Source organism: Oryctolagus cuniculus, chromosome 10 (genome assembly GCF_051225735.1).
Source record: "Oryctolagus cuniculus isolate XC-2025 breed Fujian yellow rabbit chromosome 10, ASM5122573v1, whole genome shotgun sequence".
Classification (NCBI taxonomy): domain Eukaryota; kingdom Metazoa; phylum Chordata; class Mammalia; order Lagomorpha; family Leporidae; genus Oryctolagus; species Oryctolagus cuniculus.
In genome coordinates, this window is record NC_142876.1 from 122919576 (window position 1) to 122940149 (window position 20574).

General features: G+C 60.2%; 1 long non-coding RNA gene across 4 annotated transcripts; it reads left to right on the forward strand.

Moving 5' to 3' along the window:
* Positions 1 to 1745: 1745 nt before the first annotated feature.
* LOC103352098 (uncharacterized) lies at positions 1746 to 13909 on the forward strand. Of its 4 annotated transcripts, XR_016214464.1 has the most exons (4): positions 1746 to 2805; positions 3206 to 3238; positions 11629 to 11737; positions 13669 to 13909. It is a non-coding gene; the product is annotated as an uncharacterized LOC103352098 (long non-coding RNA). The 4 variants fall into 4 exon arrangements; XR_016214463.1 differs by having other exon boundaries at positions 2247 to 3238; XR_519631.4 differs by lacking the exons at positions 1746 to 2805; positions 3206 to 3238 and adding an exon at positions 10294 to 10723.
* Positions 13910 to 20574: the final 6665 nt, after the last annotated feature.

Below are 20574 nucleotides of genomic sequence, written 5' to 3' on the forward strand. Positions count from 1 at the left end.
CTCCCACGCCAGGTGCTGGAACACAGCCTCCTCTGCTGCTCCCTCAGCGCCTGCACAAACTCCCTGGCCTCCAGGAGGGGCAGTCCCTGCCCCCACCCCTGCCTCAGTAGCCAGAAGCTACTTCCTGTCCCCCTTCCTCAGGCCCCAGCCTCTTCCCAGGTTCCCGCCGCCCACCTCCAGGGCCCGTGTTCTGACCCTGTTTCCCAAACGTCTCTCACTGCCTGCTCCTTTGAACCTGTGGCTGACAACACAGCCGTTCCTCACGCACAACCTTCCCCAGATGCACAACACGGGCGTTCAGTCCGGCGTGGCGGCCACACGTTCAAGTGCAGAACCAGGGCCCCACTGAGCCGGGCAAGGCAGCTCCTGCCACCAGAGGCCACTGGCGTTTGAGCCTGCGCTCCCTTCTGTGGCCCAGGCGGGACGTCAGCCCCCCTTCTGCCCTTCTGTGAGTGGAAAGACCTGGTTAGAAATTCATTTTTCCACTGATGTCAATGCTGCTGTCACTCCGATTTAGACAGCAGAAGCGGCTACAAGTAGTTTGGTTTTAAATATATTTTCCAACCCACGGCAAAAACGCCATGTGTCATATTTACAGTCCTCCCCCCGCCCCCCGCCCCAGCTTTTCATGACAATTGCAGTTCCCACCACTGAGCTACCCACCGGGCGCTCTGCGACCCGGGGATGATGCTCGCTGAGTCAGCAAAGACCTAGCTGGCACCCTGTCTTCATATAGCAGTTTCCAGCAGCCTGGCCCCTGGCCCCAGTCACAGAGCAGCTTTTTAAGTTCCAGTTAGAAACTTGGTACCTGTGATCCAAGGCAGCCTCTGACACCGTTTTTCTTACATCTCCCAGCTGTTATCAGGGAACCCCGATTTTGCCAACCCCCAGCAGCCATCTGCCTTGCCTTCCCCTGAGGGGGTCCCAGGCCTGCAACAGGACCCAGGGCACAGCGGCGTCTAGGGTGTCCCTAAGACTGTGGCTTGCCTTGTCCAGCAGCTGGTGGGAGCAGTCTCAGCTCCAGCCCAGGCACAGGACCCGCCATTCTGCAGACTCCCAAGTGATCGACAGCACAGGCAAAGGAGAGCAAGGTCCCGTCCTCAGTGGACCAGGGCGAGACCACCACGGGGAGGCCAGGTCTCACTCAGCCACGGCCCAGAGCTTCTGGTCTGGCCGGTTATCTCTACGGGTCTTCACCCACTAGAAATCAGCGCCAAAAGATGTAGAACTCCTACGGAACAATAATCCCGGATGCAGTAACATGCAGTCATGCCAACAGCTCCATTTTCACAAGGAAGCCAGGCCTTGCTCTCCACCTCCACCACCACCACCGTGTGCTTCCTTCAGCCCCAGCCTGAGGTCTGCCGGCCAAGCTGTTGTGCTGGGGGAGGCCCACTCCGCCTTGGCCCCTCGGGACATGAGGTGACGCCACAAGCCCCCTCCCCAAGGGCGGCTCTGGGGCACACCTGGAAGCGGCGCGGGGCGCGGGGCGGCAGGAGACCTGGCAGGTGCGGGCCCGCCGCGCACCTCTCGCTGATCCGCGCCGGCCCCGACGCGGTCCTGGGGTGGCTGCGGGACTCCTGGCCCTGTCTGAGGCTCGGTGTCCCCGTCTGCTCTGCGGGGAGAGGACCCTGCCTGCAACCCAGTCCCGCCCTCCCAGGTCTTCAGGAGGGCCCGGGAGCAGTTTAGGAGCCGGCCTCTGCGCTGCCCAGCAGAGGGCGATAGAGACCACCGCGGCGGCGCCCGGAGCGGGGGCGGACTCTGGGGGCGGTGGCACCAGGGACCCCGCACAGCCAGGGCCGTCCCGAGGGCGCAGGGCGCTCGGGCAGGAGCGGCCCTGGTGCGGGCCGACGCATTTCGCCCGGGGCGTGTGGGCGGGAGCCTCCCCGATCTGCCAGCCCCCGCGGGGAGAGCCGGGTGGGGCGGCCGGAAGGGGACAGGACGCAGCCGAGGAGCCCTGCGCCCGTCTGGGCGGCTGCGGGGGTCCCTTAACGGGACGACCCTCCCCACCCACCTCCGTTGCCACGGCGACGGTCGGCGGCCCTGGCGGTGACCCGGGCACTGCCCGCTCGGGAACCCACCGGCTCCCTGGTGCGGCCCGAGGAGCCCACGCGTGCGGACTGCGCCCTGGGGCGCCCTGCACGCCGCCGGATGCGGCTATCCGCGTGCGAAAGCGCCCTTTGCGGGGAGGGGGGGGGGTTGGCGCTTAAAAAAAACCCTGGAGGGGGGCGGGGGGCGCAGAGCCGAGGCCCGAGGCAGGGCCGCACAGGTGTGCGCTCAGCGGGGTCTCGCCATCACCTGGTGAGGCTGCAGGGCTCTCCCTCTTACCCAGAATGTGAGACAGCTGCGAAGTGAACCCGGGTCTCACTCCTGAGCCATCACCCTGACCCTGGCCATCACCAGGCAACCTCAGCGGAGTGGCGGCGGCCCCTGCGCCCACTGGCCGTGTCCTCGGGAATTCACGGCGTCTGAAAGTACTAGGGAAGGGTCGTTTTCTCTTCAAGGGAGAAAACGAAGTCAGCAGCGTCAGGGGAGGGGTTCTTGTGGGGCACTCGTGGATTCCCACACCTTCCTTCCCCGGGATGGGATCTCATCCACAGGCACCCCCAGAGGCGGTCAGAATTGGCAGGGCAGCCCCAGCGTACAGGTGAGCGGTTTGAGCCCTGCAGAGAAGCCATGGCCACTGCTGCAGACGGAAGGGGCCAGAGGTCGCCCAGCCGCCCTCACAGGAACGCTGCACGTGCCCCAAGAACTTTATTCAGCCTCGGGAAGGTGCAGTTCCGACACCTGCGCGTCCGGGATGGGGTGAGCAGGCTCACAGGATGGTGCAGGGCAGAGACCTGGAACAGACCAGGGCTGGGGTGGAGGAGGGCTCCTGGGCCAGCAGAGATGGCTGGGGAATTCGTATCTGACGGGTGCAGGATTTCTGTTTGGGATGACGGACGCCTCAGAATCTGGAGAGACAGGTGTCGAGAGTGGTTTAAGTGGTAAATCTTGTGCGACATGCTTTCCCACGAGGAGAAGAAATTTCTTGGGAACAGAGACACCTGCGAGCCTTCTGAAGCATGGCTACCTTAGCCGGCGGCCGTAGCTTGGCGTGCCCAGGGAGGGGGGTTGCCGGCACTTGAAAGACAGCGTCACACCTGTAAAAATAGCTCCGAATCGTGTGTGTTCACTAAACGCAGGAGACTGGTATTCCCCACAGGTGTTCCAAATGAGCAAGATCTGGCCTGGGCAGGTGAGTCACGTCACCTCGGGGTGGTGCCAGCCCCAGGGCTGGAGGCGGCCAGGTCACCAGCTGCTTAGCTGGAGGTCTTGCTGCTCCGCTGCCAGTTCGGTGGGAGACATTCCTGCAGATGACTCAGCGACTCGGCACCCTCAGCACCGGGGCTTCTGACGGCCCGGCGACCACAGCTGACGCCCGGTGGAGACCCGCAGGCCCAGTCACGGTCTGTCGGTCTGTCGGCCTGTCGGCAGGACGAGGAAGCCGGGCCTCCCGGGGAAGGCAGGCAGGCGGGGGAGCGCGTGCAGCAGGAAGAATGCGAAGTATCTGAGAGGTGGTGGAATGGCTCTTATCTGGTCATCTGCACACAACCCCGGAGCCCAGCGCGGAAAAGGGACACTAAATGCTTGTGGAGTGATTATTCCTCTGGAGGCCCAGATGATGAGTGAAAGAAGCGTATTCTTAGCCTCACTGTCTCTGCTTTTCTCAAAGGGGCGTCAGCAGGCCGGCGCCGCGGCTCACTTGGCTAATCCTCCGCCTGCGGCGCTGGCACCCCAGGTTCTAGTCCCGGTTGCTCTTCTTCCAGTCCGGCTCTCTGCTGTGGCCCGGGAAGGCAGTGGAGGGTGGCCCAAGTGCTTGGGCCCTGCACCCGCGTGGGAGACCAGGAGAAGCACCTGGCTTCTGGCTTCGGATCAGATCAGCGTGCTGGCCGCAGCACGCTGGCTGTAGTGGCCATTTGTGGGGTGAACCAACAGAAGGAAGACCTTTCTCTCTGTCTCTCTCTCACTGTCTAACTCTGCCTGTCCAAAAAAAAAAAAAAAAAAAAAGGAGGGGGAGGCATCAGCACCTGCCTTGTGGTGCAGTGGGTTAAGCCCTGACCTGTGCCCCTGGCATCCCTGGCATCCCATAGGGGCACCGCTTCAAGTCCTGGTTGCTCCACTTCTGACCCAGCTCCCTGCTGACGTGCCAGGGAAAGCAGCAGGTGATGGCCCAAGTGCTTGAGCCCCTGCCACCCACATGGGAGACCCAGAAGCAGTTCCAGGCTGCTGGTTTTGGCCTGACTCAGCCCCGGCTGTTGTGGCCATTTGGAGAGCAAACCAGCAGAAGAAAGATCTTCCATATTTCTTTTATTTATTTGAAAGAGAGTTACAGAGACACAGAGGTCTTCTATCTGCTGGTTTACTCCCAAAATGGCTGCAACAGCCAGAACTCAGTGGATCCGAAGCCGGCAGCCAGGAGCTGCTTCTGGGTCTCCATGTGGGTGCAGGGGCCCAAGGACTTGGATCATCCTCTGCTGCTTTCCCAGGTGCACTAGCAGTGAGCTGTATGGGAAGTGGAGCGGCCAGGACTCTAACTGACGCCCATATGGAATACTGGCACTGCAGGCTGGGGCTTTAACCAGCTGCACCACAGTGCTGGCCCCCAAATTAATACATCTTGAAAAAAAATTGAAGTTTGATAGGTTTTGTGGACTTGCCACTGATTTTGTGTGGACAATGGTGATACCGATACCAGGAAGGTGACGCTGCTGCTGGGAGCCAGGTCGTGAGTCAGCAGTAGTGTGACCGTTTCTGGACACATTTGCACACTCATTCAGCCGTTGTTAGCAGAGGTGAGCACGTATGAGATGAAAGGAAGCGAGAAAGAGAAAGTATTTGTTTTATTTGTTTTGCCTTTTTCTCTTTAATCTCTATACTGTTGAGTCAATCTGGTGTGGTTTAAGATACAAGAACCTGGTATCAGACAAGCCTTGAATTAGTCAGTAGACACTCCTGGTTGCAAGACAGAAAATGGATTCAGTGAACTAGTGGGGAAATGCATATACAGCTCACGGCTTCAGGCACAGCCCTATCCAGGTGCCCAAGGGATCGCGTTGGGGATTTGTTGCTCTTTACCTGTTGGCTCTGCCTCCTGGCCTGGCTGACACCCTCCTGAGAAAGAAAGCTCCCTCCCCTACACAAATACCAGGGTTGACTGTGGCCTGGCTTCGGGCTGGGGCTGGCGTGAAAGCCATGGGAACCTCGCAGGCTGACGGCGGGCGAGACAGGTGCTGTTTGCAGCAGGGAGGGGAGGTTGCTGGGCAGGCACAAACAGCAGGTGTCCCTCCCAGCAGTGAACGGGCCTGCCGCAGGGAAGGTGGACGGGTTTTCACACCACTTTCCTGATCCCTCACTCCTGGGTGAGTCAGCCCCGGCGGAATGCGTGCGCTGTGTGGCCTCGGGCCGGCCACTCAGAGGCGACAGTGCGTGAGCAGCAGGGTTTCCAGCCCTAGGCACAGCCACGTGTTCCATGTGTGTCCCACCTACTCCACAGCCTGCGAGAGCAAGCGCTGTCTCCGTCTCACGGGGAGGAAGCTGAAAGCAGACAGAGTGACCTGCCCAAGGTCTAGGACACTGACTCCAGTGGCCTTTCTGGGCCTCAGTCTTGCTGCCTGCAGAATGGACAGAAGCGGGTGGGAGCAGAAGAGGAGGCCAAGCACCAACAGGCGGGGAAGCGCCCCAGTGCAGCCCCGGCTCCCGCCCCTTCTGTCTGGAGGATTCAGCAGGTCCTGGCTTTCGTCTCTTGACCCCTCCCCTCCCTTCTCCCTGGGCGGGGGTGCCCCTGAGTCACCCTGCTGGACTCTGGATCTTTGGTGAAGCCTCCCCCTGCTGGGGATGACCTGCTACCCCCAGGGTGACCTCCAGCCGTGACCCCCGTCCCAGCACCCACTTGACCGGCACCATGGGGCTCACTGGGAGGCAGAAACTGGGGCAAGTGGGATTCTGGGACACCACCCCAACCCCTGTGGAGCTCTGCCGAGAACTTTTCCTGATTGGTTTGTTTTGCCCGTGTCCGGGCGCAGGGGCACCCTTTGTCTCAAGGCTGTGGCTGCAGCCCGGCCTGACCTCTGTCTCACCCCTGCCCGCCCGCCTGCCCGCCCGGGGGAGCCGCCCAGGTCCTGATGAAAGGCAGAGGAAGTGAGTGCCAGGCTAAGCCTGGGGTTTGCCGACAAACACCTTCCCCTTTGACGTGTTGGGACTGGAAACCAGGGGAGCTGGTGCAAAGGCAGAGCTGGCTTCCCCAGCCCTGGGCAGCAGCAGGGGCCGGGCAGCCCTGCCGAGGGAGGGAGCTCACAAAACACTGACCCTGCAGCTCCCTCAGGAGAATTTTTCTCGAGTGACCTAAGCCTAGGAGCGAGAGGTCCACACGGCTGCGCGCGCACTGTCCTGGCTGCTGGACGCGTGTGAGACAGGCTAGGGGGTTCTGCACACACCCAGATCCTCTGCTTGAGAGGGGGTCCTCACCCCAGGCTGTCACTGGACTCGGGGTCTCCCCATGGGGCGGCATCCCGGGCCCAGGGCCTCAGCCTGTAGAAAGTCAAACTGTGGGGTGCCTGGGGAGCTCAGGGGGTGCTGTGGCCAGAGAAGAAGGGGGCAGGGGGTGAGTGCCCATCCCAGCCCGGAGAAGGAGTGTGAACAGCCCCCTTACACAGGTGGGAAGACTCATGGGAGTCTGCTCACTGACCTGCCCACACCCACACACCCTGGCTTCCTGGCCCGGCACCCTCACGCTTGAACGGGCACGGGCTAAGCCGCGGAGCCTCTGAACCTGCAGATCTGCGCGCGGCAGGGCCGGGGCTGGCCGTGGGGGCCCCGGTGCGGCCAAGGCGCTGTGCTGGCCCTGGCTCTGGTTTCCGGCTGTCTCTGATGTGCTGGGGAGAGCCACGCCCAGTGGGCTGGAGCCCCAAACTGTAAGAGACTCACCAGATTTTGAAGATTTTTTGTCAGACTAAAAGAATATGAAGCATGTCTTTCATACCTTTTTATATGAATTATGCGTCGAAACGATAATGTGTGGGAGCAAAATGAAATACATTAAAAAATGGTTTCCTGCATCTTTACTTTTTTTAATGTGGCTAGTAGAAAATGTAAAATTCTGCGTGTGGTTTGCTTTTACATAGTTTGTGAGCAGCTGTGGTCTAGAGTTGTGGTCTCAAGCAGGCTGGGTCACTTGGGCCCCAGGGGATGTGCGGCGCCGTCTGGAGACATTTCCGGCTCATTTGTCATCACTGGTGGGGCTGCTGCTGGCACCTGGAGGGCAGGCCTGCCCCTGCCGTGTGCCCCCTGCACGGCCAGGGACGATCCCGCCCCAAATGCCAAGCGGCCAGGGGTGAGAAGCCCGCACCGAGAATCCCCTCCACTGCCTCTGAAGTTACTTTCCCCATGCTGAGTGTCCCCCTGAGCATGGGAGCAGGCCAATGCCTCGATTTATCCCTGCAAAGGAGCCTGGGGCCCACCTGCCCGGGGCCTCGGAATGCAAGGAGACCCCTGCGGCCCGAAATCAGGGGAGGACCCAGCCGACTGCAACACAGGGGTCTTGACACATTGCCCCTGCCGCTCATACCTGCATCTCACTCCCTCTACTCACGGCCCACGTGGACCCGGAGACCAGAGACCAGCTGCCTCTGGAGGGTTTCCGGGGCCTCTGCACCTGGCCCCTGTGGCCTGCCCGGCTGGCCAGGTGGCTAGTGGGCAGCGGGATGGCAGGGCCACCAGCCAGGTCCCAGGAGGGGCTTCAAAGGGCTGCCTCCAGCCCGTCTGTTCTGCCGCCCCAGGGTTACTCTGGGAGAGCCACGTCCCAGGCCTCTCCCTTTGCAGGAGGCCAGTGGGCGGGAGGGTGAGGCCGCAGGAACAACTGGGTGCTCCCGGGGTGTGCAAGGGTCGGGGCCGGAGCCCTGTAATCTTCAGTCTCAAGTCTGGAAGCCACCGGTTGGGGCCTTTTGCTCTTCCCTCCTGCCACTCCCTGGGGCGGGGACCCCTGGGCTGGGCTGGCAGGGCAGGGGAAGGCGCAGTCTCCTGTAAGGTGAAGAGGAGTTGGAGTTACACTGGTCCTTCCGTCTTTTCACGTTTCCCTCGCGCCCGCAGGCTTCCAGGTGTAGCCAAGCTCCTGGGTGTGGCCCATGGCACTCCTGCCGCATTTGGCACAGCCTGGGACCCAGCTCCTCCCCCTGCGTGGCAAACAGAGCCCACACCTCAGCCACGGTGGCCAGCTTCAGGTTTTAAAGAAAGACTTATTAATTTGTAGTTATTTAAAAGACAGGGAGAGACAGAGAGATCTTCCATTCCCAAATGCCCTCAAAGGCGGGGGCTGGGCTAGAGTGAATCTGTGATCCAGGAACTCCATCCAGGTCTCCCCAGGTTAATCAAGGAGCCGCAGCCTGCTGCCTCCAGGGTGTGCATGGCCAGGGAGCTGGATGGGAGGTAGAGCTGGGGCTCAAAGCCAGGCCCTCCGAGGCCGGATGCAGGGTCCCCAGTGGTGTTGTGCCCTCTGCCGTCTCCGGCTCTGCGTGCGTATCTTGTTCTCTTCCATGGTCTAGCCTCCCGATGCCCTTCTGGACTCCATGGAGTTTTCCAGAGCCATGTGTCAGTGCACAGGTGGCACCTGCTAACTGCGCTCCCTTGGTAGGTGATTGGAGCTCTCCGTGCCTTGGTTTCCAGTGCTGGAAGAAGACAACCCCTCACGTATAGGGTTATTGTGCACGTTAAATGTTGTTTACAGAAACAGCTCACCCTGGGAAAGCAACGAGCAGAAATGTCCGTCACCACCGTTGCTGCCATTTCTGGAATGTGCTCCACTCTGGGGCTTGACTAGGCTGCCACCTTCTCCCAGGAAGGCTTCCCTGATGCCCCCACAGGCTGTGTGGCTGCCCCTCCTCTGGCTCCTGACTCAGCCAGGTCCTGTCCCCGCCGTCCCGCCCTTATCGCCTGGGTAGTCACCGCCTGTTTACTTTCTGGGCTCCTCTCCATCGATCGCCACTTCCTCTGGTCTGAGGTTGGACACGGACCACCTGCTGACCCAAAGCACAGGTGCGCTTCAGCTGGGCCAGAGGGCAGTTTGGGAAATTTTAAATTGGACGCTGAACTTTGAGCGGTGCACTAAATAAACAGCTAAAAATAAGGCCTGTTTTTAAAGAATGCAAAACATAAAGCTTGCCGTAAAAGCAGGATGATTTCACACAAAAATCTGGATTTCTGGTTGTTCTTGGAAGGCCAGAAACTGCTGATCTGTCCTCACCTGCAGGCTGGAGGTGTCCCCTGCGGGGGGTCCCCAGTGGCAGTGGCACGAGCCCCTCCTCAGAGATCAGGGCCCTGCTGAGAGGCGGGGGGTTACCAGTACCCGCGGTAAACCCTGGGACGGGGCGAGGTCTCAGTCACCTCCGGGTTGCACACTGGGTCACCACGGCCGCCCACGCTTGTGCAGAACTTGCAGGCGGCCTGCAAATGGTTCCTAGAAGTCGGAATTAAAAGCAGAGTTTTTTTCAGTGCAAAATCCACGTCTATGCGGGACCTTTAAAAAGGCTGTGACAAGTCAGGGAAACCGAGGCAGGGAGACACAGCCAGTCCTGCAGCCCCGCTGGGAGGCGAGTCCGGAGGCCAGGCCTCGGCCGCCTCGTGCTCCACGGCTCTCCGTGGCTTGGAGTGAATCCTCTGACTCCTTGCTCTCCCTCCTGCTGCCTCCAGCTCAGCACCCACCACTCAACCCCGAGGTCCTGGGGGAGGTGTTGGCAAGGCTCCCACAAGCCCGGACCCCGAGGCTTCAAGCTGTGCACGTCCCAAGCTCTTTTCACACTCCGAGCTGGGGACCCTGCTCTGGGCAGCATCTAGCAGGCCCTGGAATCCTGCCCAGCAGACCACCGTCTGCTGAGACGGGGCTCTTCTGAGTTTGTGTCTGCAAAGAGAGCACCCTGGGCGCGTGTTCTGAAGGGGAAGACAGTGGGGGAACAGTAGCGTGCAGACGGGGAAGGGGCAGCGTGTTCACACACAGGCAGGAAGGGCATGGAGAGGGACGTGAGCTCAGGAACGGAGGGTACTGGCCAGGGGCTCTGGGGGCTGGAGGGGTGAAGCTGTGGGGCCGCCGGGGAGAGCCCCAGAGACATGGAAGCCCAGGCTCTAGTCCCCGCCGCCCCACCCTCCTCCTCCTCACCTCCCCAGCACTGGGCTCAGACAAAAGCTGGCTAGTGGCTGTGAGTCACGGCCCCACCCAGCCCTGCCAGCCCCAGAGGCCGCTCCTTGCCCACGGGCCTGGCAGCTGCTGCTGTTATCACAAGGAGGCAAGACAGCAGGCCACGGGAGGCTGGGGCCGATCGCTCTAGGGCCCTGTCCTGGCCCTGCCTGGGCAGCTGGCAGGAGCTGTTTGTGATTTCCACAACAGCCCTGTGGATGAGGTCAGCCCAGCACGTCTGCGGTGGCCACACAGTCCACCACCACCACCCTGCTCCGGTTGTAAGCCCTGGGAATACAGAAGCCTGTCGCAGGCTCCCCACAGCGCCTCCAGCTCACCAGGCAGGCTGCTGCACAGGGGCGCCCCCACCCCCACCCCGCAAGCTCACAGGTCCCTCCTCTCTGCGATGCTGCCCAGGCCCTGGCCTCTCTCTAAGCCGCCAAGGCACAGCGCCTGCAGGGACACAGACGGAGCACCAGCCTGCTGTGAGACGACAAGGCAGAGGCCTGCGGTCCGCAGGTGCCACTCAACCACGGGTCGGGGGGGGGGGTGGCGGGGAGATCCCAGGAAACTCAAAAGGTTCGCAGAAAAAAGGAATCTGAAGTATAGGTTTATTTTGGTGCCAACAATTCTCTTCATAATACAAGGAAAATGCATGTTATGGAGAAGCTGCATGGGGTTCAAAAATGTTTGCACCAAAAGAAATTTGACCAGGAACTCCATCCAGGTCTCCCCAGGTTAATTTTTTAAAAATTTTTTGTTGAGAGGCAGAGAATGACAGACAGCTCCTGTCTCATGCACTCCCCCCCGGACGCCTGCTGTGGCTGGAGGCTGGGCTAGGCGCGCCTGGGAGCTGGGATGTGAGGACTTAGTCCAGGTCTCCCAGGTGCACTGCAGGGACCTAATCACTTGATGCCCCCCCCCCCCCCCCCCCCGTATCCCTGCTGCCCGGGACTCAGATCTGGGATGCAGCCGTCTTAACCACTAGGCCAAGCGCCTGCCTCAGATGCACACGTCTAGTTCCATTTCTTCATGCCCTTTGCCATACCCTCTTCCCGTCCCTGGGTCTGTTCGCAGCACTGCAGCTGGGGGTCCCGCAGGCGTGCCCAGGCTCCTGGCTGGAAAGATGTGAGGGAATGAGCCTGGGTTCTAATCCTGCCTCCACCCTCACCCCCAGTGCCCTTGGGGGAGCCACTTGACCCCTCCGGGCTTGTTCTCCTGCCTGAGGTCTCCTCGAGGGGGGGCGTCCCACGCGGCCCCTGCACCTGGAAGATGCTGGGCCATTCTCACGGGGGTCAGCCTCCCCGCCCTGGGAGTGGCTGTGACCTCGCCAGGGTGCAGAGGAGGAAGCTGGGCTGGCCAGGTGCAGGAGCCCGCCTGACAGCAGAACCAGAACTAGGACTCCTCCCCCACCTCACCGCCAGGCCCACCACAGCTGCCAGAAACGACGTGATGGTGTCGCTCCACCCCTGCCCGAGCAGAAGTGAAACGCGAACCCAGCAGCCCAGGAAAGAAGAGAAGGAACTAGCTGAGGTGAGGAGGCGTGGGCCCGATCCCGGTGCTGACCTTCCAGGGCAAGGTCACGGCCCGGGTGGAGGGTGGAGGGGGTGTGTGGCCAGAGGGGCCGGTGCCCAGCAGCTGGGGGGGGGGGGGGGGCGGGTGCGGCGGCAGTGAGAATGTGGAAGGAAGCCCTGTTATCGGTGTTCACAGAACAGACAGGGAAGCGTTGGCCCCGGCCAGCCCTCCTGTCTCGGCGCAGGGGTCTCTGCAAGCTGAGCTTTCCGAAGCGTCCTGGGGGAAAACCCAGCCCCTGACGCCTGCCTCCCCCACTCAGCATCTGCCAGTGCCAGCACCATGGGCGAGGCCCCTCTGGGGCGCCCCCGCCTCTGAAGATGGCTGGCATTCCCCAGGCTAGAAGCCACACAAGGCTGCAAAGGGGCAAGCTGAGGCCCTAGTGCCTTTGAGGCCAGGCCTTGGTTTTTCCATCTGTGAAGTGGAGGGGTTCAGGCCCCGTTCTCAACTTCAGTCCCTCCACTTCCCTCCCTAGCCAAAGGCTCGGAACTTCAGGGCCCCGGGGAAGGCAGCCTGGCTCGGATGCTGTGGACCGGGCGGTGGAGCAGGTTGAGATGACCCTGGGGCCTGAGAGGGCAGACCCCGAGGCAAGCAGAAGTGCTCCCTCCCACACAGGCCGCCTCCCTTCCTGAGCTGCTCTGCACCGGCTCTGTGGTGCACCAGCTGTGCCTTCTGCAGAGTCTGATGCCCGCCACCCAGGACCTGGGCCCGGCCGTCCCAGCGGCAGGGACAGCTCCCAGGGGTCCCGAGCACATGCTGTGGCCGGGCTTAGAGCTCCTTCCTCCTCACGCTGCGCCCGCCACCGTGAGGCCTTGGACCCATTTAACGCCCAGAGAGGTGTCTGCAGGGGACACGCCCCGCAGGGTGGCTGCCCTTAGAGACGTTCCGTGCACATCAGCTCTGGTGATTGCATTGCACGGAATTTCCTTTTTGATTAAAAATGTTTTTCTCTCTACAATCAACAGGGATGGTTTGTGTTTGATGAGAGTAACCGGCGAAAGCTTTTCCAGGTCTCACGATGCATTGCCGCCTGCAGTTTTATTTAAATGAGCCCAGCCAGGGAAGGACAAAGATAAAGCAGACCTCTGTGCAGCACCTGGTGCCCCAGTGTGGGTATGAGGTGCAAGTGCTTCTCAGACAGTCTGCTTCGGGGGCGAGTTTGCAGATGCCCACAGGAGCGCTTCAGAGACCTGCCAATTTGAATGTGATTAGTGATTCAAGATAGATGAGCTGGCGCTGGAAAGGCCCTGGGCAGGGGTGCTGCCCCAGCTCGCGGCAGCCTCCTGTCTGGTACCACCTGTGCCACACACATGCCCTCTCCTCTTCCCCCTGCATCCAAGAAAGCAGACGGCACGTTGACGGTTGCTGATGGGTTTTGGAGCCACACGGGGGTCAGCGTCACCGGACGGCAGACCTGGGACCTCTTAGATTTGTTCCCAGCACGGGAACATCCAGCACACAGGGCAAGAGGAGACTGCGCGCCCGTGGTGGGCGGGGAGGCTCTGCCCCCAGCTCCCAGGCTCCCTCTGCTCTGACTCCGGGAGCGGGAGGCCGCCTGCCTGTCAGCAGCTCTTGCTCCCCACTGTGCCAGCCACAGTCACTCGTTTACTCAGTTACTGTGTGCTGAGCACCAACTGTATGCACTGGATTGACAATGGATAGCATACAGTAGACACACAGATAGATGGATTGATAGATATGACAGGCTGAGTATTTTTTATCCAAAATACTTGGACCAGAATGTTTAGAATTTTTTTTTATTTTGAGATGTTCACATTTATATCCTGAGATATCCTGGGGTTGGAATTCAAGTGCAAACATGAAGTTTATCTGTTCTGAACACACCTGATGCACATAGTCTGAAGGCAACTTTAAAATTTTTTAAATTTCAGAGCCGGCGCTGTGGTGTAGAGAGTAAAGCCACCCCCTGCAACACTGGCATCCCATGTGGGCACTGGTTCACATCCCAGCTGCTCCTCTTCTGACCCAGCTCTCTGCTGTGGCCTGGGAAAGCAGTGGAAGATGCCCAAGTGCTTAGGACCCTGTACCCACGTGGGAGACCCGGATGAAGCTCCTGGTGGATGGAAGATCTCTCTCTCTTTCAAAATAAATAAGTAAATCTTTTTTAAAAAATCTTAATTTACTTCTACTTATTTGAAAAGCAGAAAGAGACACCTTTCATTTGCTGGTTCACTCCCTGAATGCCAGCAATGGCCAGGACGAGGCCAGGTCGAAACCAGGAGATAGAGAACTCACTGCTGGTCTGCAGTGTGGATGGCACAGACCCACATACTAGAGCCATCACCTGCTGCCTCCCAGGGCACACCGTAGCAGGAAGCTGGATCAGAGGCTTGAAGACGACTCTCTGATAGGGGGCATGCCACAGAGCCACTTATCCACCGTGCCAAACGCCCACCCTGAAGATAACTTCAATCAGCACTTGGAGTGCACCTGTGTTCTGACTGCTATCTGTCACGGGAGGGCACGTGTGAAATTTTCCACGTGGGTGTCCTGTCAGCCCTCTGGGATTTTGGGCTTTCAAACTGAGGTGCTTCCCCTGCACGGTACACGTGCTCCAGCCCCTGGAGTCCTGGGGGAGGCAGCAAACAGCAACAATGACATTGGGAATCAGGTCGGCATTGCCCCGAGAAGCCTTTCAGAGCAGAGCAGGCACTGGGGGGTAGAGGGGAGAGAGGGAGCTGTGACCAGGTGGGGAGGGCACAGAGGCTGCCCAGAGGCTTCTTGGAAGAGCGTGAGGCCTTGGCTGACCCAACATGGGAAGGGCTATTGTGGGGAACAGAAGCAGCGTGTGTGGAGACCATGTGGACCTGATTCTCCCAGGGAGCTGAGGCTGCAGACAGGGGGAGAGGTGAGGCTGTGCAGTGTAGACATGGAGAGAGGAGGGTGAGGCATGGGTGTGGTGGAGGTGGTGGCAGAGGTGCCACCAGATTAGGAAGGAACCTGAAGCACGCCAAGGATGATGGAACACTTGCAGGGTGTGTGTGTGTGCATGTGTGTACATGTGTGTATATGTGTGTGCATGTGTGTGTATGTTGGGTGGGATGAGGGCAGGACTATCCTCTTCTACCAAAAGGTTGCTGGGGCCGAGCGGGTGGGGGCAGGGCGATGTGGTGAACACCTCTGAGGAGTAGCAGGTGCACTCCTGGGAAGACACAGCCCTGCAGGCCCCTGCTTCAGAGCTGGACCTTAGTCTGAATTTCAGCCCCCATCGACAGCCCACACGACTATACACAGTGGCTGTGGACGCTGGGGACTGCAGAGGGTGTGGCAACGTCTGCTGGCCCGTCTGCCTTCTCCTGCCCGAGCCCCTGAGTTCCGTGTGCACCGAGCATTGCTCCTCGTGCGTGACCAGTGTATCACTCATTGTTTGCTGCAACTTTCTGTCTTCCTGTTCGTGTTCTTGTGAATTCCTGGTGACTGCCCCTTAGCACAGTCCTGCTGGTTGTTGTCAGGTACTGCGACCTTTGAACCCAGGCCAGATACCAGGCTCTGAGCAGGTTCGCAAGAAGTCGATGGGATACAAGGGATAGAAATCAGGTGAGAAGGACTAAGGAGGAGCACAGGCTACGTAGGGACCGTGTGTACCTGCCATGTCACCTGTGCAGCCACGAGGTCACAGCAGGACACGGGGCAGCATCGATCACTGTCTGTAGGGCAGAGAGAGAGCAAGAATAGGACTTCCCCAGAAGGGTGGGTCTCTTGCAGGGACACCCTGTGGTGCCAGGCTGGTGTGGGCTGTTCAGACAGCTGGGACTGTCTGGTTCCGGGCCTGGGCAGGCTGGAGGCTGTTGGCTACAAGCCAGGGTGGCCCTGGCAGATACTAGCCGCCTGCCCCCTGGGGGAGCCTGCTGGGGGCTTCCTGGTCTGAGCCCGCAGCACACTGGGTAATGATGACCTGGCTTCCACCAGAGGTGCCTGCATGAGCTGGGAAGTCCCTGGGGGCCTAGCAGCTGTGCAGACAGCAGGAAGCCATGTCAACCGCCCGTGCAGGGTGGGTGTGGGGTTGGGCTGGGCTGGGTTGGAGACAGCAGAGAGTCCAGAAAGAAGGAAGCCCTCTGAGGGGCTGCACTTCCTTTCCTGGAGCTCCCCCCACCCCCCTTACCCCACCACCGCTGCTTTCCCTTCCTCCGGCGCCCACTCAGCCATAGGCCCCAGCAGCTGTCATGTGAGGAGCAGCTGTCATTGCTCGAGTGGTTTGGAGATGTGCGGCTTTGCGGATCCAGTGCCTGGCACGCAGCAAGCCCGCAGTGAATTGCAGCTTCGTTGCCGTGCACACCTCCTGGGGTGGGAGTTGTGGCACCGTGGGTTCAGCCACCTCGCGGATGCCTGCAACCCACACTGGGGTGCCAGGGATTGTGTCCCGACTCCGCTTCCCACTTCCCATCCAACTTCATCCTGGTGCATCTGGGAAGGCAGCAGATACTGGCCCAAGTACTCAGGTTCCCGCCGACCAAATGGGAGACCAGGGTGGAGTTCCCAGTCCCCAGCCTGGCCTGGCCTGGCCCCACTTGTTGCAGGCTGCTGGGGTCTGAGCCAGCAGACGGGAGCTCCCTCCGCTCCCCACCCCCAACTCTGCCTTCAAATAAATAAATAAATACTTTAAAGGAACCGTAGCCACAGGATGCAGTATAACGTGGACTGTCCACACAGGTGAGGCAGGTGCTGGCTACCGTGGGAGCCTGTCAGGTCAGGCTGGCTCGGGAGGAATGGGGACACGGGGGCTCAACCCCCATCTCTGTTTCCCCAGGGCCATGCAGCTGCTCCTCTGTCCCTGGGTTCTACAACCACCCATGAGGCCCTGCCATGCAGTGGCCACTCTGCAGATGGGACAGTCAGAGCCTATGTGTTGGCCTCTTGGTGCATGTGCACAGGTACCTATGCGAGGAGGCAGGCCCAGGGCTGGGTGACTAAGTGTTTGTGGCCTTCAGGGTGCAGGTGAGGGAAGGAGGTGACCCTGCCCCAAGGTCTGCTGGGAGCGAGGAAACCCGGGGCCGCAGCGAGAGCAACAGCCCTGGGTGGAGGAGGGCTTGGTTTGCAGGGGGTGGGAAGAGGCAAGGCCGTAACTGGGGCAGGCAGGGCCACGAGCCTGGGGTCAGACTGGCATCAGCAGCAGCTGCACTGGAATGGCTGGTCCAGGCCTCTGTCGCCAGCCAGGCTCAGCCTTGAATGGGGCTGGGCTTGGGCAGGGTGGCTCCTTGGCGTCTCCGCAGGCCGCAGCCCCTCTGTTCCCAGTACGGCACAGGACAGGCAGGGCCACTCCTACCTGCCTCAGCTCAGCAGCCTGTCTGTGCCTGTGGGTCCCATGGAGCAAGAATGAACCCTGGGGACATGACAGTCAGCCCTGAAGCCAGGCGCTGGCCAGCAAATCGGGGACGCTGCCCACCAGCCTGCACCAGGGGGCCTCTGGGCCCTCTCCCTTCCTCCACAGCATCAGTGTCAGCCAACCCGGGTTCAAGTTCCACCCCCAGAGCTTGTGCATGGTGGACTGGGGACACAGCCCTTCGATGGCCTCTCTGGGTTCCTCGTCTGCTGTCTTGGAGCTGGGTGTCAGACATGGAAGGAATTGAGCAGCTCATGCAAGTCTCCTTACACGTGGCCTCACCTTCTCCTCCCACTGAGACTCAGGGGGCCGGCGCCGCGGCTCACTAGGCTAATCCTCCGCCTTGCAGCGCTGGCATACCGGGTTCTAGTCCCGGTCGGGGCGCCGGATTCTGTCCCGGTTGCCCCTCTTCCAGGCCAGCTCTCTGCTGTGGCCCGGGAGTGCAGTGGAGGATGGCCCAAGTGCTTGGGCCCTGCACCCCATGGGAGACCAGGAGAAGCACCTGGCTCCTGCCATCGGATCAGCGCAGTGTGCCGGCTGCAGTGCGCTGGCCGCAGCGGCCATTTGAGGGTGAACCAACGGCAAAAGGAAGACCTTTCTCTCTGTCTCTCTCTCTCACTGTCCACTCAGCCTGTCAAAAAGAAAAAAAAAAAAACTCAGGGAAGGTGCTCAGCACTGGCTCCACGTGGCGGACGCCAGCAGAGGACCAGCAGCCTCCCTTCCAAAGGTGTGAACTCACTCAAACACTGCAGACCCATTTCAGAGAAGGGGAAGTAGAGACTCAAACAGGTGAGTGGATCAGAAACTGAGTCCGGCTCCAAGCCACACTGCTAGCCACACCGCGCACCACTTTTCAAAATGATGGCTTAGAAAACAGTGGCTTTCACCGTATGTTCTGATCACCATTGCTCTCATTTTTGTCGTTTTTGCCTTGAGTCTGGAGCCCCTGCATACCAGCCTTGATCAGTATACCGAGATCAGTAATGCGCTATGAAAGGGCTGACACAGGAGTGAGCAGCACCCCCAGCCTGAGCGCCATGGCCACAGCCACGGCTGCCCCCCGCCCCCCACCTGATGCCACTTGCCACCGAGCCTTGCTGCCTGGCCTCTCTGTCCTGCCTGAGCCGGTGATGAAATCTCTCAGCACTCAGGATGTAGAAATCGGGTCGAGTCTTCCAGTAAACAGGCCGGGGCTTGCAGGAGGGTGAGCAGTTCACAGCGATGGTTATCAGCAAGTGAAGCTTCCCCTTCGCTCCCTTCGCGGCCACAGGGCTGGCACCGCTCCCCTCCCCGGTCCCCCCTCCCTGCCAGGCTGTCTGCTGGCGGGGGGGGGTCTCACCTCCCACGTGTGGGCTGATTGGGGAAAATGATCACGGGTTGATTTCTGGGCCTTCGGAAGCAGCCCCTGCGGCAAATAGAACTTCCCATCCTCTTCCCTGGCTGCCTGAGTGCCGACCACGTGACACACGCTCTGCGGGAACAGGCAGCCCCGTCTGCAGTGAGCCCCCGCTTCAGCCCAGAGCAGAAACACTCCCCCGCCTCCTATCTGAACGGCAGAGAGACACACAGAGACAGACAGACGTCTTGCACCCACTGGCCCACTCCCCAGATGCCCACGGCAGCCAGGCACCCGAGCCGGGATGCAGGGGTGCTGACCACGGCACGAGCACCTGCCCCCTGGGAATTCTTCCCATCGGAGGCAGATGTTGGAAGTTTACCTGGTCACCGGATGTTCTGCACTCTCACAGCAGCTCTCACCGAGCTCTGTCTAGGGCATCGTTAAAGTGCTTTTCAGTTGTTTTGGGTGGGTGGGCCAATCGGGTCCCCATGACCCCTTTTGGCTGGATCTCAGACCCCCTTCCGTCAGTTTTTCCACACGAGAAAGGAAAGGCAAGCCCTGAGGTTTCCATCATCAGTCATGTAAGTAGCATATAGGTAAATCATGCAGAACCGTGTGTGGACGAGTCTGCAAGTGCCCTTCCGAGGCCTTCAGCTCTCAGGAAGCGGAAAAGTGGGAGAGCTTGAGGCAGAACGTGGGGCTTAGCAGACGAATCTAAAAACGCGCACACAGCCACGACTTCATGTGCAGTTTTTGGAAATCTTCCCACAAGGCCAGGGCTTGCCACTTCCATTGCACGGATGAGTTAAGGGGTCCTCGGAGAGCAGCCATGGCTGGCTTAGCACCCCCAGCTGACGTCTGCTCTGCAGCTCCTACTCACACACCTCGGGTCAGGAGTCACCACCCAGGAGGACAGAGGGCACCGACGACCCGAGCACCTGCACGGACCCTGCTGCCTCCCGTGTGGCCAGCCTGGCCCCGTCTGCTTTGGCTTCACAGGGGCCCGGCCAGTGCAGCTCCTTCACCTCCCTGAGCACCTGCCACAGGTGAGGGAGAGCAGCAGGAGCAAGCCAAGGAGAGCGTCCGCTAGACAAGGGCAAGTTCCCGACTGCTGGGCCCCACAGAAACACCAGCTCCTGACCAGAGGCAGGTCTCCAGGAAAATTTTCTTTTCCTCTTTTTTTTTCCCTCTTTTTTTAAATTTTGTTTTATTGGAAAGTCAGAGTTACAGAGAGAGGGCAAGGCAGAGAGAGAGAGAGAGAGAGAGAGAGTTAGTTCTTCCATCTGCTGGTTCATTCCCCAAATGGCTGCAACAGCTGGGGTTGTGCCAGGCTGAAGCCAGGACCCCAGGACTCCATCCGGGTCTCCCATGTGGGTGCCGGGCCCAAGCACTTGGGACATCTGCTGCTGCTTTCTCAAGTACATTAGCAGGGACCTGGATTGGAAGTGGAGCAGCCGGGACTTGAACTGATGCTTACATGGAACAGTGGTGTTGCAGGCAGAAGCTTAGCCTGCTGTGGCCACAACACCGGCTTGATCTGGGAGTATTCTCTGACGCCACTAACAGAAATCCTAAGAGCGAGAGGACTTGGGGGATCAACAGACTGTCAGGACTATAGTAACAGAAGGCCCGGGGGCGGGGCCTTTGTCTGTCTCGTTGTCCTGCTATGTCCTAGGTGCACAGCAGGTGCTTAATGCATTCCAGGTGAGGGTGAAGCCCCTGGGTCCCAGGGAACGTGTTTCCCACTCAGTGCAGGCTGTGGAGTAGCGCCCGGCTGTGACTCTGGCTCTGCTGCTGAGTGACTCTGGAAAAATCCCCCAGCCCTGCAGTTAGGAGCCGCAGCCCCCACCCCTCAGGGTCTCTGAGGAGGGAATGAGGTCGGGTGTGTGTGAAGTATTTCCCAGAGTTCCCAGCGCTCCCACGCACTCCCGAGGTCTCGTGTGTCCTGTTTTGTCTAAGAGGCCATTTCTCTCCCAAAGGACTTTCCCGAAAGGCCCCAGAGGTTGCTCCCCTAGAAAACAAACCCCTGGCAGATCTCCCATGAGCGCCCTGCCCTGCCATGCCCGGCTTCATCGGGCACAGCTCCACCTGCGGCAGGGTGCACCCTGGGGGTCCTCT